The following is a 16341-nucleotide window of genomic DNA, read 5'->3' as shown; positions in this document are numbered from 1 at the left end:
CTCTCTGTCGTGGTATTTGCCAAAAAATACTCTATCCGACTGGACGCTTGTAATGTCACGATCATCAATGCGTTTTATGTCACGATCATCAATGCGTTTTGTACGTTAACATTCGGTGTAATTAAACAGATATAGCATGTTCTTGAAGGGTATTTGCGAAAAATACGTCTTGAGAATGAATTTCTCTCGCCTTACGGCTCGCGAAATTTAACATTCTCTCGCCTTACGGCTCGCGAAATTTAACATTCTCTCGACTGGTATTTTTCGCAAATACCCCTCCTTAACATGATATATCTGTTCAAAATTCCAGAGATTTAATAAATTTTACCCTACCTGGACAAATTATTCCGACCGAGCCTACAAGTTTTTAAATTCCATAATATACTTGTCTGCAAAGCTACAAATAACAATTTTCAAGTCTTTGTTTTAATCTGGCCGGGGATCGAGCCAACGACCTCCCGCACTCTCTGCGAACACGCTACCATGAATCCACCGAGGCGGTTACAACACAAACAAGAATATTGTTTGAAAATCTAAATTGAAATAAGATAAAGGCAGATAACATTCACTTTATAGTTCGTAATATATGTCTTATATAAATAAGAAGATGTGGTATGAGTGCCAATGAGTTAACTCTCCATCCAAGTCACAATGTATAAAAAGTAAACAATTATAGGTCAAAGTACGGCCTTCAACACGGAGCCTTGGCTTACACCGAACAGCAAGCTATAAAGGGCCCCAAATTGACTAAATAACTATATTTTTTCTCTTCCCTTTACCAGAGAAAAATGACATGTTTGTCATAGAAGCTGTGTCTTTCTTTCAGACAAAAAGTATGGTCAATTTTTCCTTTTTATAGTCTTCAATCTTTACTAAAATTGCCAGTGTGGCAGCTTTGGTGTTCTCTGAGGTTCTAACAACATTATGGCGTATTTCTGAATCTACAATCAAGTTTGAAATGCCAAGAAAATGACTATAAAATGCAATTGGATACATACATTTTGGCAGATTTTCAGTAAATTTTAAAAAAAAGGAATAAGGGCATGCTTAATAACAAAACCAATTTTTTTTTTTTTGGGAAGTTAAGCTATGATTTATATGAAAAAAAGAAGATGTGGTATGATTGCCAATGAGACAACTCTCCACCAAAGACCAAATGTTGGGCCTATTTTTCATTGTTAACTCGGCAAGTCTTACCTTTTAGAGTCATAGTAATTAAAAAAAAAAGGATCGGTCAGATGATATCCAAGGTTTGCGATCGTTTTCTAGTTACTGTCTAGCCATGATGAACATGCTGAAAATTAAAAAAAAACACACACATAATAAATAATTAATTCAATATTATGTAATCATTCAATCATCGTATATACCGTTACCTAATTATGTGTTTTAACGGAAATTTGAGAGTTCTAGAACATATCTGTGTTACATGCATAAACATTTAGTATTTCATATTGTTAAATATGTTACGTAGGAAACAAATGTTAATTTATACCCAAAATTAAAAAAACGCATTTTTCGTAGCATATCGGATATTAATCATTTCCTAAAACATGTATTTGTTTATAAGTACATACTAAATATATATTATTCATGTAATAAATAAGATATCTGGTGTACATGCTGGATCATGGGGAAAAGTCATTCTAGACATTCCAGCAAATCATATGATATCAGTAAGTACTCGAGTCCTATAGTATATATGTCAGGAGTTGTCTACATTTTAATCGGTCTAATGTAAGAATGTTTACCATGTACGTATGATATGATCCAAGAACGATCAGAAAAATCGAGAACTTGATCATTGTTGAGGGGCACACATCTTAAACTGAATAAACGCATTGTTTTTTTTATATTTATGTTGTTGAAAACATTCTATATAGATATAAGAAGATGTGGTATGAGTGCCAATGAGACAACTCTCCATCCAAGTCAAAATTTATAATAGTAAAACCATTATAGGTCAAAGTACGGTCTTCAACACGGAGCCTTGGCTCACACCGAACAGTAAGCTATAAAGGGCTCCAAAAATTACTAGTATAAAACCATTCAAACGGGAAAACCAACGGTCTAATCTATATAAAAAAACGAGAAACGAGAAACACTTATGAACCACATCAACAAACGACAACTACTGAATATCAGATTCCTGACTAAGGACAGGTGCAAACAAATGCAGCGGGTTTAAACGTTTTAATGGTACCAAACCTTCACCCTTTTTCTGAAACAATAGTGTAACATCACAACATAGAAAGACATGTAACAGTTTACAGGGAAAAGGTTCAGAAACTGAATGGCATGGAGTTTGGAATATACATGTAGTCATAAATACTGCATCCTGCTTTAAGACAATTCAGCATTATCTTATATATTATTTGGCCTCCTTCATCTTCAGCTCTCCATCCATTTTATATTTTTAACTCGTCCATGTTTAGGAGACTGACTCGTTTCGATGAATTTAATCTAATCTATCAATGTCAAATTATTAAAATAAGGAGAAGTGGTATGATTGTCAATAAAACAACTATCCACCAGAGTTCAAATGATAAATTAAAATGTTATCAAATTTTTAAAAGTTCATTTTGCAGGTACTTTTGAAAATTATATTTTACAAACTTAAGAAAATTCTAGAAAAAGGTAACCAGATGCGAATGCATTTCCAACTGTATATGAACGCTGTGTAATCTTTTCCCTTCCAGACCCTTTTGTTTCCGTGTAATAAACAATTAGTGAAAATTAACAAATCCAGGCGGGTATACTAATGTTATTATTATGTCATCTCCTTTTGTCCATTCTAGCGGGAATTTCAAACATAAGAACAATGTCGTTTAGTTAGAAAAATAATAATTTTTACAATGTTTTTTCTCCCTAACACAGATATATCTTTTAACATGATGTCTTCGATTAACAGAACTTTTGTGTAGTATTACTTATAAATAAGTGGAATGAAAATGTACTTCTAAACATCTGCTTGATTTTGTTCTTGAAGTATAAATATCAGCTGTATCTGCTTTTTCTGTAAGAATAAATTCTGTTTTGATTAAACTCGAGGAAAATTGACCAAAGAAATTTTAACGTGTATTTTTGACACAACCAGTTATCCCATCAGTTATTTTGATATCGTAGCATAATGAAATAACTATTCAAATGTCCTCCATACCATCGTGTTGGTTTATTTCTAATATATACATATCTACAAGATGTCCATTTTCGTTTGCTATTCGCGCTTACGTTGATTATGACGTCATGAAGGATATGTGTGGGTATTATTTCTTTTTACTTTACTGGCATGAATAATTTTCATACTCATGTTGTGTAATGTAAGCAATCACCTGTTATCCTTTATTTCTAATAAAATACCTTTTAATCATTGCTGTATTTAATTTAAGACCAAGAACCAAAACCAGAAGATACAGAAACCGGAGGTGTAATTGAAAAAAGCATCAAAGCTATCAGCGATGACCAACAAAGTAGCAAAAAAAATGACTCATGTGCTGACAACCACAGTAACTCAGACCCTGAAAAGGACAGCAACCCAGTTCCTAACAAGAACACAGACACAAATTCAACTTAACATTTGTTTTGTATGTTTGTTTGTTCTCGATTTTGTTTATTATACTTATCGGTACTGATTTTCAACGGTTGATAACTAGTCTGTATAAATGTGTAGCTAGATATAAAACAAAACAATAAAAGACTTTGTTGTCATCGTTACTAAACCTAACAATTTGTTTCTCACATTTAGTTTTAAAACGATGATTTACGTGCTTTTGTGTTTACTTGGCCAAGTGGAATAACCCAATGTGTAATATTGTTCAATCTAACATATGAATTACATAAGCTTTATAAATTCTTCATAGTAAAACTTAACTGATTGAAAGCCACTCTCATGACTACGTTTTCTCATGTTAATGCCATATTTTATCAGATCTAACATCAAGTTTTGATACAAAGTAAGATAAATGGATATAGATGTTAATATCAAATGCATTATTCCACTAGTACATGTTTCGCATTGTTTTGAGGTTTGAATTTGAGGTTGTCATTAATTTGCCACCAGTGGTATGGTTATGTATTTCTTCATTCGATTGAGTGTGTGGTAGCAAGGAAGTAAAATCTACATATTCATTATTAAAAACGGAATTTCTCAATGTTTCATGTACACGATATACCAGAGGCAATGCTTTCTTAACGAGATTAAAAGAACTAAAAGTTAAAGGAACAGTACCTTACCTCTGTGAATTTGCATTACAGTTCACGGATTCAGTTATCAAAATACCGTCTGTGGGAAATGTGTTGATATATGTATGAGCTGATTACACGACATTGTTCATGACACCTGATGTGGAGGACGGTGGAATACATAAGGTTTGGTGGCTGATTGAAAAAGCAATTGCATGTGTTTGCTTTCCTATTGGTGTGCTGTAACTTTGTAATGACGGCTGATTTTACTATGTTGGAACGTTAGACCGCATGCGATTTAGTCCAAAGCTATTTCGTCTGCCGTTTGTATACTTCTACGCAAACAAGATACGTATGCATACATTAAAATAAACCACACCTTTTACAGATGCCTTATGCAGATCTTACACTTTTGGTAAACTTTAGAGTGCCCTTTGCATTTAAATATTCACCGTCATATGCTATTAGTTATTCAGAATCAGAACACAGGCCTCTTTGATGCCAAAACGATGATTTGTTCATGCTCTTAATAATCATTTTCAAAATGTTGACTTCGTTAACAAGTTCATTAAAATTAAGTTGTCGATCATCCGCAAAACGGTGAAAAAGCTGTTCGACCATAACATGTTGTACATCATCATGTTCATAACTATCAATGATGAACATTGCAAATGAAATGATATATTGGACTTCTTACTTCGGGGTCAACTCACTCGTGCATAATATCACTACCCCTAATTAACTTGATACAACATCGGGTTTATCATCAGCATGGTTGCTGCATACAGTTTGGACCTCAACGTACAGGATGGATGGTTGTTTAAGGGCATACGATACAGTTACAGGGGAGGTAATGACGTTGCCAACGTAAAATGTTATTTTTCGCGACGTCAAACTGCGACATATCGGGAAAAGATGCATCATTTTTCGACTTATTTTTATCATTCATACTGATATAACTTGAAAACGAGTTCGTGGACCCCTCTTTCTTAAAATGACATTAGGATTGATTACGTATGAAGATTATTTGTACCAATTTTTATGAAAAAGTCACCGATGAGATTTTTTAAAATTAGATAAGTATACAGCAAAAAATTCCGTTTTTTTCCCTAAAATCCTGAAACTTTGATAAAAATTAATTATTTCCAAAGAATTGTTATACAAATTTAGAGCATACTTATGTAAAAAAGATTTTCCAAATGTTTTTACAAAAATCCTATTGTGTTTATCTTTTGAAACAAAAAAGTTAGGTATGTCTATCCAAAGGATAGAAATGTTCCAAAAAAACGAAATTTTGAGAAAATGTTTAAAATTTCGACCCCATTTATCTCTTAAAGTAGCACATGAAGGTATATTTTTAATTACATTCATATTTGCATTGACTAGGTGAAAAATAGCTTGTATGCAAATTTTTGTAAAAAAATCACCGTGGGATCAAAACTGTAACGTATGCCCTTAAAGCCCTTTTTCATATCGGTCTTCCTGCAGTTCAATGGTTGTTGTTTGTTGATGAATATCATATTTGTTTTTCGTTCATTGTTTTGTACATAAATCAAGCCGTTAGTTTTCTAGTGAATTGTTTTACATTTGTCATTTCGGGGCCTATTATAGCTGACTGAGGTATGGGTTTTACTCATTGTTGAAGGCCGTACGCTGACCTTTAGTTGTAACTTCTATGTCAGTTGGTCTCTGGTGGAGAGTTGTCTCATTGGCAATCATACCACATCTTCTCATTTTTATTTTAACAATACACAATGCATAATTAATCCTCCCTGCTGTCTTAAAATCCTTGACAAAAGTTTTGGTCATCACAAGCCAAAAACCGAAATTGCAAATACTCGTAAATACTGGAAAATTCTGGTACGCAGTGTTTATGACCACACATATACATATGAATAATGAAATTGTTCTACGCCCTTGAGTTATAAACAAAAAAAAAGCACCTGTAATGAAAATAACACGACAAATTATTTACAGTTGACAGTTAAGCAAGAAAAAAAGAATGTAATATAACAAGATTGTTGAAGGCCGTACACTGACCTGTAGTTTTTTTCAACTTCTACGTCATTTGGTCTCTGGTAGAGCGTTGTCTCATTGGCAATCATACCACATCTTCTTATTGTTATATCAACAGTACACCGGCAAGTTCATTAACGTATTTCACTTGAATCAGGTAGTAATAATGGAGTCTTCAATTTAAAAAATATATATAAAACATATGCAAGCAACAAAATACAATAGTTGTTATAACAATTCCACTTGTCGTAGCCACAAGTGTCCGAATATGTATATTTTGCTGGTTGCGGGTTGCGGGTGCTGGCTGCGGGTTGCGGGTTGTGGTTTTCGGGCTGCAATCTGCAAGTCACTTGAATATTAAGAAGGAAAGAAAATAAAAGTTTTTCACCAAAACATTGATATAATTTTCATATACGGTGAAAGGTTCAATTGAAACTTTGAAAAATGTACAAAAATGTTTGGTGTACAAATGAATCAGAAAATAAGTACAAAATATCATGAATATCAAAACAAAGTTTCCGACCAAATGTCACTTCTTTTTTTACAGTGCTGTTACAAGTTTGCAAAGGTTTCAAATTTAAAAGTAGTTAAAATAATAAAATTATATATTTCTTGCTGTTAAAAAAACTTAGGTATATGAATGCCCATGCATGATTTTAACAATTATGAGACGAATTACAGATGATTACCATTAGTAAAATTTAAGCTGGAGAAGTTAACTTGCTATGGATACATACATGTAGAAGAAAATGTTTACAAGCTAGGCCAGTGATTTCGAAAAATCGCACAAAAGCAATGACACTACTTAAAGTGTACGAAACAGAACTTTTCAAGGAAGAAAATACATAATTTTATTAAATTTTCAATGCAATGTAAACTGGTGACACAGAGATATGTCTCGCCTGTATGGAATTTGATTAAAAAATGCAAATGTTGAAATAAAAATAGCCATTCTTTGAAATGCCAAATATGCAAAATATTGAAAGAAAATAAACCATGACTGAGGATAAAGGGTCAACTAATTTCTGTTTTGATTAAGATATGCCAATGCCAATACAACTGCATACCAAAATATAATTGACCTATCATAAGTGGTTCCCCTTTAACAATGTAAAAGTTTCAAAGTCAATAGACCATGACTGAGGGGGCGGGACCAAATAATCTCCATGGAAATGAAATGTGCCAATACTCATTCAATTGTTGACGCCGCCGCCGGTGGAAACATCATACCTAAGTCTCGCTATTTGACTCCGTCAATGCAAGATAGAAAAAAAATGACCATACATCAGCAGAATCTTTTTTGTTTCATTTACAAAGTTAATTTAAAAGTGTCCAAAGTTGCTTTATTATCAATCTTAATTCTAAATCATCTCATGATTGTCATACATTTGGCATATAAAATTAAACTATTTATATGAAACGTTGTGCTAAATATATTGTGTTATCATTTTTTCAAACGCATTGAACAAAAGAAAACAAGATTTAATAGTTCAGCATTCCTTTGCATATATGAAAAGACATTTGAATTACTTTCATCCCTAAAACATTAATAAAATAATTTAATATAAAGTACCAAAACTTATAAAAAAGAAGTCATAGAACATACAACAAGTTAATACAAAGTTTCAGCAGCTTGTTATTCAATTTAGAACTACAGTTATCTGTCAAGACCTATTCTTAATTTGTAATATTAATGCATGTTCATTTGATATATAAACAGGAGCAAATGAAGCGCAACTGTCAAATAAAAAACAACCCATCAAAAAGTAACTAAATAATTAAAACAAACACTTCAAAAGTATAGATAATTGAATGCTAAGAAAAACAACATCTTATTCCATCCCCATTGTAAGTTGTAAACATATTAGAATGAGGGGAAAGTATTTATTTATTTGCATGTCTATTTCAACAAATATGTTTTAATCTAAAAAAAAAAGGGAAACAGTAACGATTTTATAATTGTAATTTTCAAACTATATGTTTATTTAGACAAATACAATATTTGAAATGACTCCATACAAAAATTAAGATATGGGGAAAGAGAGAGTGATTATTATTATTAGTGATACTGCAAGTGTTCTCATTTCCTGAATTGTGACATCATCGAATGCGACTCATTACCGACTTTTTACTTGTATGAGAAGCACGACAGGTGCCATTAATGCAGCAGGAACTGTTTACCCTCACAGGACACACGAGTTCATCCTCCGGTTTTTGGTTGTGTTCATGTTGCTCATTCTTGAGTTTTGTGTTTAGTGTTGTGTTGACTTGTTTGTCTTTCAGTATGTTTTGTATTGCCCCATCGGTATCTTGATTTTGATATGCTATAAGGAGACGTGCGATGGATATTATTATTTACATGAAAAATACAGACCGTTAGTTTAACCCTGTAACTGAAAATAACCATGAAATACCAATTCAACATAATAATTAGATCTTTGAATATACACCTTATCGCTATTTGTCCGCCATTACTGTACATCACAAAGGTTCCCGTAAAATGTTGACGTCACAATAGAAATTATCTGTCGCCACAATGGAAAAATGATTGTTGTATGACGTCAAAAGTTCAACCGGCGCAGATTTCCAAAAAGCGACAAGGTGTTTTGTTTTTTTGGTATAGATATTGATTTTGTTATCGGTAAATCAAAACCATACTAAATATTATTGTTATATACATATGCATTTTCACGGTACTGCAATCTGTCGATACCTATATTTTGGCATTGAACAAGGTCATGTTTTTCTCTGACTGTTAATGACGCCGTCTTTATACTAAATCCATTGGATCTTGGATGTGTACCGATTGATATTTTAGTCTAAGATACATAATTTTTTTATTAGTTGTTATTGACTTTGAACTATCTGTCAGTAACTGCAAGTACTCTCAGATCTGTACTTTGTGTCTTTTGTTGTTGTTAGGGATGTATAAATACCCTGCCACGTTCTGTCCGTGTTTTTGTTAGATGTTTTTCTGCTTTGTATCGATCTGATGAGTTGAGCCCTTTTCAACTGATTTTTATAGTTTGTTCTTATGTTTTGCTGTAACTGTCCCAGGTTAGGGGAGGGTTGCGCACACAAACATGTTTAACCCAACCACATTCTTTATGTGCCTGTCCCAAGTCAAGAGCCTGTATTTCAGTAGTTGTCCATGTCTGTCATATTTGTTTTTTTCGTAAATTGTTTTTTTTTATATATAAATTAAGCCGTTAGTTTTCTCAATTGAATTGTTTCATATTTTTCATGTCGGGGCCTTTTATAGCCGACTATACGGTATGGGGTTTTCTCATTGTTGAAGACCGTACGGTTGCCTATAACTGCTTACATCCACTGCATTTGAACTTTAGTGGATGGTTGTCTAATTTCGTATAGAAACAAGAAATTGAGCATTGCTATACTTTCAAAGATTGTTTACATCCCCACCTTTCTTAGTCTCGTAAAACAACTTTTCACAGTCCCTTTACAAAACTGTCAGTATAATGTTTCGGTTGTTTCACCTCTTTGCTCTTGGAGTAAATTTTTCTGGAACTATAAAGGGATTTTCTGTAAAAAAAACCTGGTCAGTTCGGTCAAACGCATAGCCTGGTACGAAAAGGAGTAAACATGACAGACTGACAGCTAATCTTTATTTGATTTATATTAGGATTATGGAAATAGTTTACGCTATATTTAACCAGTTTGTCAAAACAAAAAGGCTTTTTTCCTATAAAAAGGAAAAACGAAACTATCTGCTCCAGTATGCAAACAGACTCAACTGAACAAAAACCACATTAAAGGAGAGGATGAATAAAAAACAAATATTATTCGGGATCTTGATTGTAGCTTTATTGTTGGAGATCGTAGCTGTACAAGGTAAGATAGTAATTCAGAGTATAAGTTTATATATTATTACAGATTGGCAAAATAATCAGATTAGGGGAAAACTTATTAGATAAAATAAAAAAAAATGACTAAAACTTTTTTTTAAAGTATACAACTAATAGACATGTCGATAAAAAAATGGGTTAAAACCGCCACATATAATACTCTAGATTTCCGTTATTCCTTTTACGAAATAGTAAGAATAAATCAATTGATTATATAGAACAAAATGCATGCCAGTGTTCTTATGACTACCCATTTGCACTTTGAAATTTCAGTTGATTTAAGATATTATTGATTAAAAGAGAGATTCTTAGCTTGCAGCTACAATCAAATTTGATAGATGGAGTCAATATCCCTAATACGCCTCAAAGTGAGAACCAAAAGTAGTGCGTTAACAAAAAAATTCTGTGCAGTGATATTGGACATGTATCAATTTTTAACAAGTGTTTCAGCTTAACCATTTGTGCTGATTTGAAGAGCAGAAGACCGTAGAATAAAGGTGTAAAAACTATTGAGTTATTAAACGTATGAAAAGAACTAAATTTTCAAAGAACTTATTGTGTGAAAATAGGGATTTTTTACCTCGAGAAGTCGCATCACAAAAGGATTATCGCTCTGTGCTAAATTACGAGAAAATGAATCTCATTTCGTACCCCGAAAATTTAACCACATATGTGAAAATGTCTCAGCTTTCGAAATGAGTCATGATCATACATATCCAATTTTACGATATGGGCAGAAGAGTTGAGGAAAAGGCTACCATTACCGCCTACCTGAAATGAATTGCGCATCGATCTTTACCCAGATATTAACAATCTATGAGATTTCTTGAATTTTTCTGAAATATTTGGTTTTTAATTGTACAAATTGTTTTCTAACTTTTTATCAAAAAAGTAAAATTTAGTTGATTTGCAGTAATGTCTGTTTTAACTATTGCTCCATTTCTGCTTAAGTTATATCCCTTGGACAAATTACTGTGAGATTCTCTGATTCATTAATCCGTCAATCATTGTAGTATTTTTTTAGAATATATTTTAAGCATATTAACATAAAAAAAAACAAGTGCACGAAGATTTATCTTATTCGTTTGCATATTTTAAAACCGTTTGATACTAACCAAACGAAATCCAAGAAGGCGCCCGATTAGATGCTGATAGTTTCGGTTAACATTGTCTAACTTCTTCAAGCTATGTGGTAACTTTCTGTTTTATATATCATCCGAAAATATTGATTAAACATTTTTGTAGGAGAAAGAGAAGGATATCGTCGTCGTTATGGACCACGTCGGGGACCACCTAAACAAAGAAGGAGATTTAAGAAAAGTAAGTTACTTTGTCATAAGATGATCATTTGCACCATACAGTTTACTCCATACTTCTGTATATTCTAAATATCAATTAAGAATACATGGGATGAACTGTTGTACCCTAACAATAACAGATACACCGAAGTAAGTATTATGAAAAACTGAACTTTTTGATAGGCAACACATTTGTTGCGTATTATGAGTCTCTTGTAGTCATTTGTTGTAGATAAGATTAGAACTGCATATAATACATTTCACATAACATATCTAGCGATTTCATTCCTCCTGGTATTCATCGGATGATAATATCTTTGACGACGTTGTCAAAGTGACCATAACGTGAGTCATTGTTGTTATAAACGGTATAGTTCACTTGTTTACCTTGAAAGGTTGCCTTTGTCAAAATTTTGTTTAAGCTTTAGGGTCTACATTTACTTTTCAACAATATATCCTAAGGAAATAAGGTTTTCAGCTTATTTTGACGAAAATAAACTAAACTGACTGTAAATAGCAAAATATTATTTATATATTCCGCTTTTATAAATGTTTTTAATAAAAACAAAATCATATTTTAAACTTTTGTATAATTCGTAGCTGATGCCCCTTTATAGTGCATGTATTTGACACTTTCTACTTTAATTTTTGTTAAGGTACATGAAACATAAGAAATATTTTAGTTACTATTAGAAAATTCAGACGGCATGTAGGACTCACATATTGTATTCAATCGTATGATAAACGCGTTTCGCATGACAAATGTTTCCTGAATATACTTTATATGCGCTCAAAAACACAACTCAGAAAGCAAAAGATCAAAACACATTTTTGTATATCAAAACCGAACTTCCCTGTATAAAGCATCTGATACATTTGCAAAAGGCATGTCGTACCAAAAATGTTAACATCAGTAAATTGTAATGTATTTTTTTAATATTCAGGTGGAAGATGGTGGGGATGTGAAGACACAAGAGGGAGAGGTCGTGGAATGGGAAGCAGTAGTGCTGACACCAGCGACGACCTAAGTGATAGCTTCAGCAATGAATGTTTTGATTAAAATATTTGTATCGATTCTAAGTAAATAATTTATTTTTGTTATGTTTTTGTTATGGTTTTTTATAAACTCAGTGCCGATCTGATAGATCCATTGGATGAGTCAAGCCTTTTTCGACTAATTTGTATAGTTTGTTTATATGTTGTGCTGTTACACCATTGCCCCAGGTTCGCGGAGGGTTGACAGTTCACAAACAATTTTGGGAGCCTGTAATTCATTAGTTGTCGTAGGTTGCTGTCTGGTTATTAGTTTTCGCTTATTATTTTATTACAGCGGCCTATATCTGGAAACATCCTCATCCTTTAGTTTCTGTTAGATGGTTGTCTCATTGTCAACATTATCCCATCTTCTTATTTGAATAGAAGTTATACAGAACTTTTATCTTTTACCATGATCAGTGCCGATTGTCAATTATGGCTGCTCTCTAAACCTATTTCGTGGTATTTAAGTTTAATTAGAAATTTTACAGTCACTCACGGAATAGGTTGGAGAGTCAAGTTTTCTCGACTGACTACAGTGAGCCTATGTGGTATCATTGCTATCATGTATATGACACAATCGCCATGCATTAATAAATAATCTTAGGTATTGTAAAGTTTGAAAAGACTTAAAATTTATGTTTTAAAAGAGGACAAATTTGAAGAAAAAAAATAATTGCCTCTGGTGGTCGTGTGTTCGTTCAATTAGAACGAAATTATATATTTTTATAAAATATCGCCCTTAAATTACTATTAAGCTAAGCTCAGACTGTTCCTGTAGTTTAATAAAATGAAAATGTAAAGATTATTTAAGACAAGGCTTAAAGGAATCTGCACTTTATATTTGACATCCTCACCGCTTATTAAAACAAAACGAGGATTCTCTTTTTAAAGTTTTGGATAATATCAAACTTCAAATTAATCATTAAGAACCTACCTATATTTGTCTCTGATGGCCACAACAAGGCTACTTAGTTAACACACCTTTGTTGAAAATGACAGAAGAAACCAAAGGAACAAAGAAGAATCAAAAGTCGAAGAGATACCGACAGCATCATGGCAAAATACGATGAACGACGAGAATACAAACAACAGCCTACTTACCTCTTCATGGAAACCTAAGGACTTTGCAATACGAACCTCATCAAAAGCGGAAGAGGGTGATCTCAGTTGCTCCGGACGGGTAAATAGATCACGCTACACATTTGGCACCGATCGTGTTGCTACTGACAAGAACATTGCTCATTGCTAGTACAAATTCGTTGATAAGTCATATTCGTAGATTTCACAATCTATGAAGAGGGCGGGACTGTGGTTACGATAACTGGAACATATCCCAGGTTATCTTTGACACAGAAATCATGATAGAGTCTATAAAACTTAAATGTTATTGTTTTGAAATTTAACTAGTCTTGTGAAGCTGACGCTTTGCAGTTTCAGAAATATTTAAACAATGGTTTAAATTATTATTAATTTTTGTGGTATTTTTAGTTAAGATTAGCCATGTACTTTCTATGGAAAAAACGAAAAAGTCATTGTCTATAGAGTTTACATATTATTATGTTACTTATTTGCCAACACGCAAACCACCCGACCAGCAAAAAAGAGAATTAAGTATATATAGGGTTTCATCATTCTTATCAATTTAAAAATACTTAACCTAGTTTCTTCAGAGAAGCCAGATTGACAGTTCATCAAATTGACTAAAGAATTTTGGATGGTCTAATGGTTTTTGTGCCATTCCACTGAAATGATATATTTGAACGAATGACTTTCCAAACGTAACACCGGTAGCATGAGCATATTTAGATTTAGTATTTTTGCCTATGGGACGACTATCCATCAAAGAACACAGAACGAAGATGTAAACAGGAAAACTTATGTAATATGAAACACCCCTGATTGGCGAAAACTTGGCCATTCAAAATCAGATATCTAGAAGAACATTCAAACTTCCAGACCAATTATGTGTACAAAAAAATCATCAAAGACATCAGGCATATAGTTATAAAGGGTCTCGTCATTCATATAAATTTATGAAGATTAAACCTTGTTTCCTTATAGAAGCCATTTTGACAGTTCACCAATGAGACTAAAGTTAAAGAATATTAAGATGTAGCTTATTTGCCAATGAGACGACTATCCATCATAGAACACAGCACGAAGATGTAAACAGGAAAACCTATGCAATTTGAAATACCCCTGAATGGAAAAAACTTGTCAATTTGAAATTGGACAAATAACGACCTGATATCTAGTACATAACATAAAACGAAAAACAATTAGGGTAAACGGCAACAAACAACAACCCCAGACTACATTGGCTCCTGACTTTGGACAAGCACATACAGAATGTGGTGGGTTTAACCAGATTTGTTAAAGCTCAACCCTTCACCTGACATTTGGCAGAAGTGTAAATTACAACATTAATTACAATTAACTATGAAAACCAATTGAAAAGAGCTTGACACTTTCTAGTATATAGTATATACTATACTGATCACAAAACAATAAACAAAACAATCAGTACTGTATCGATCAAGGACTAATTGCAGTAACTGAAAGTTAGTTTAAAGCACAATTTCAACTAATGATTATTCCATGTTTTTACAGAATCCGTCTTTCAACGGATGTTGTGTGAAAACACCATTAGCAGTTTTGAAAAAGCGTGTTGTTGTACAATGCTAAAAGTGAAGTTATGTAATCCGTCATTGGCCATAAAACATTGTTAGCTCCTTTTAATGTTTAGAGATTTTACTACGATGTCAAATCCATAGCCCTTTCAATAAAATTATGCAAAGGACTAATAAGATTACATAAATCATATTTTAATTTAGGAGGCGTAAAAACGACTTTACTACAAAATTATGATTTGCTACCCTGTTTCGATGAAGGTGTTTAGAGGAACACCCAAACTTCCAAACCAATTATGTGTTTAAAGTTATGAAGATTAAGAATTACCAGTTTGTTACAGAGTGGTCATGTCGTTTCAGGGAAATATATATATATGTATCACTATCGGTTTTATTTTTTTATTTTCAAATTATCTTTGAGGTCAAACTTGGAACGGCAAAATGTCTTTAATGAATAAAATAGTTTAGCCCAAAAGAAGCTGAAAATTGTAGATACATGATATCTCGTATATATTTATTTAATTTGGATGATGTCGATTTAAAAGTCTCCTTTAATGAATGATAAAATGAACTATTATTTGTGGTTAACAATATAATATTATTACATTGTGACGGCGGAATAAATTTTGATTTTGCGTAGTAATGAAAATTCATGCAAACATTTTGATATGAACTTAAACATCTCTGACGATAATCAACTTTGTTGCGATGCCTATCTACACATGTATTACAAAGTTATGGGATGAACAACACTTCCAACGGCAGCATATCTTCTAAAATGTGTTTCCATCAGTTTTAGTTTGTAACCCGGATTTTTTTTTTCTCAATTGACTTATGAATTTCGAATAGTGGTATACTACTGTTGCCTTCATTTATGTGATAAAAAATTCTATTTTAAGGCGATGACGTTATATATTATACCCATTCATGTACTACGGATTCCCATTAATGGTATATTTCTTTCAAAGCCCACGTTGTAACGCGTGGATTATATGGAGCCTCATACGGATAAAGAGTTGTGTTTTTATTTAGAAATACGATGAATATGTAAAGTATAGCGTTGTAGATTCGCAGTTAAGCGTTAGAGATGTTAAGCCCAGTGAGTAGTGGAAAGTTCAGCGCATGAGATGTAAAGTCCATCACTTCATATCTCAAGTCCAGCGCTGTAGATGTAAAATCCAGCGCTAAAGATGTAAACTCCAGTGCTGCAAATGTTAAGTCTAGTGCTGTTTATGTATTAAAGATATAGCGCTGGAGTTGTAAAGCCTAGTGCTGTAGATTCAATGTCAAGCGCTGTAGATGTAAACTCCA

General features: G+C 32.8%; 1 long non-coding RNA gene across 1 annotated transcript; it reads left to right on the top strand.

Moving 5' to 3' along the window:
• Nucleotides 1-1558: 1558 nt before the first annotated feature.
• On the top strand, nt 1559-3727 carry LOC127728174 (uncharacterized). Its single transcript, XR_007994008.1, has 2 exons — nt 1559-1676; nt 3390-3727. It is a non-coding gene; the product is annotated as an uncharacterized LOC127728174 (long non-coding RNA).
• The last annotated feature ends 12614 nt before the right edge of the window (nt 3728-16341 follow it).

Source organism: Mytilus californianus, unplaced genomic scaffold (assembly GCF_021869535.1).
Source record: "Mytilus californianus isolate M0D057914Y unplaced genomic scaffold, xbMytCali1.0.p SCAF_2, whole genome shotgun sequence".
NCBI lineage: Eukaryota > Metazoa > Mollusca > Bivalvia > Mytilida > Mytilidae > Mytilus > Mytilus californianus.
This window is presented reverse-complemented; position numbering and strand designations above follow the sequence as displayed.